We start from the raw sequence: 1,992 nt of genomic DNA, 5'->3' as shown, positions 1-1,992 counted from the left end.
GAAGGCACAAAGAGTCCTTCCATCACTAACAGTTCAGTGCTTCTAATTTTCAGGTCATCTTCAGCTGGATCCAGTTTTTGTCCGCCATAATTGAGGATGTTAAAGACGTCAGGTCGCTGGGTGGTCAACTCCTGTCCTATGATGAGGCCGAGGCCGTGGAAGCCGTACTGGTGAGTGAGATGCAGCAGAGAATGAAAGGGAATGCCCTAGTGTGGGCTCAGTCCAAAGTGTGTGTTTGGGGGTGGAGCTATCCCAAGGATGTTGGGGCAGCTGTCTCGACCCAATTCCTCAGCCAGAAGGAGGACGGTGCACCACCTGGAAGCCTATTCGGCAAACTGTATTGCTGCCCTCCTTCTGTTCTGCACTCCTTCACTGCCCCATTGGCCCCCTCTCCTGCCAAAGTCTGCTTAAGGGTCGCTTTCTCACTTTCTCCCTGCTCTCTTCTAGGCTGCGAAGAGTCTGCCGTTGCTGCAGGCGGCTGTTTAAGACCTCCCCCACCAGTGACTCCGCCAAGGGCAAGCCCCCCAGAGGGAGGTTCTTTAAACGGAAACACCGCGTTGAGCCTACTCCAGCACCACCTCCAACTCCCACAGGGGGCTCCCCGGCAGTATCCAGAGTCACCATCGATGAGGAGGTGCCCCAGGTTGGGACTGGGGCTGACTCTTTGGGGAAGGTGAGAGAGCTAGTGCTTGGGAACCTGGCAGACTTGTGGGTCCGAATGAAAAGGCCTTTGGTGAGCAGTCGCTTCCCTTTGGGAGATGCTAATCTCTCATTATTCATATAGGCTGGCTGACTTGGGCTGTAACCTAGAACTGGTAGCCCGCCTTAATTCCAAGAAAGGGAATCCCCGTTTTTAAATTCCAAATGGGAATCAAACTCCTTAAACCCACCCACCTCTGACTCTTCTTCCCTTCCAGATCTGACAACTGGAGTGGAGAAAATGGAAAGAGCTGAGGTAGGGATCCATTCAGAAAAGGGCCTTCCTCCCTAGAGCCCAGGACATTTCTCTGAGAGGCATTTGCCCCATACGGGATCTGGAAGCACCCACTCTCTGCTCTGATCCCTTTCCCACTTCTGCATTCTCCCTGAGAGGCAGAAGCCGAATATTCCATGGAGGGGGTGGGGTCCCCAGAAAGGACCTGAGAGCAGCCCACCAAGTAAGGGTGCCCGCTAAATTTCCAGGAAGGAACGGAGAGTCCTTCCATCACTAACAGTTCAGTGCTTCTAATATTCAGGTCATCCTCTGCTGGGCTGAATTCTTGACGTCCGTTATTGACGGTATTAAGGATGCCAAGTCCTGTGAAAGTGAGATGCTGTCGTATGAAAAAGACAAGGCTGTGGACGCCGTACTGGAGAGTGAGATGTGGCAGAGAATGGAAGAGGATGACCAAGCGCAGGCTCAGTCAAAACCTGACTGCCAAAAGTGTGTGTTTGAGGCTGGTGCTATTCCAATGAAGTCCATGGGTACTGACCAACTCTCTTCTGCTCTTTGATCTCTGCCAGGAAATTACGGAGGACTGTCTGTGGCAGGACTCCCAAGTGGGCACGTCTCAAACTCTCAACCCCTCTCACAGGGGTAAAAATGGTTCTTGCAGGCAAAGACCTTGCAGCAAAACTGTGAGGTCTGGAAGCCATGCTTGCCTTCTGCTTGGGGAACACCAAGGCAAAAAGTAACACATTAGACCCTCCTCCATTTGTTCAATATGTAGAAGTCCCTCCTTACCTAAATCAATTAACATCAGAATATTACGTCTCTTCTCTTCTCTTCTCTTCTCTTCTCTTCTCTTCTCTTCTCTTCTCTTCTCTTCTCTTCTCTTCTCTTCTCCTCTCTTCTCTTCTCCTCTCTTCTCTTCTCTTCAGATGGCCTTGTCTTCGAGGACTTCCATGAAAAGGAGGAGTTTGTCTGATCGCCCATTTGCTTCCTTTTCTTTTTAATGCTCCTAAAGCTAGGAGAATAGCTGCCTGGAAGTATTATATGTTTTTAAGAATACA

The 1,992-nt window shown here is 50.5% G+C and overlaps 1 long non-coding RNA gene across 1 annotated transcript; it reads left to right on the top strand.

The window, feature by feature from the left end:
• The first annotated feature begins 467 nt into the window (after positions 1-467).
• LOC128333131 (uncharacterized) lies at positions 468-1,379 on the top strand. The gene is made up of 3 exons (XR_008310856.1): positions 468-673; positions 918-955; positions 1,236-1,379. It is a non-coding gene; the product is annotated as an uncharacterized LOC128333131 (long non-coding RNA).
• Positions 1,380-1,992: the final 613 nt, after the last annotated feature.

The sequence above is a fragment of the Hemicordylus capensis genome, chromosome 7 (genome assembly GCF_027244095.1).
Source record: "Hemicordylus capensis ecotype Gifberg chromosome 7, rHemCap1.1.pri, whole genome shotgun sequence".
Lineage (NCBI taxonomy): Eukaryota > Metazoa > Chordata > Lepidosauria > Squamata > Cordylidae > Hemicordylus > Hemicordylus capensis.
The sequence above is the reverse complement of the archived record's forward strand: the minus strand, read 5'-3'. Positions and strand labels throughout refer to the sequence as shown.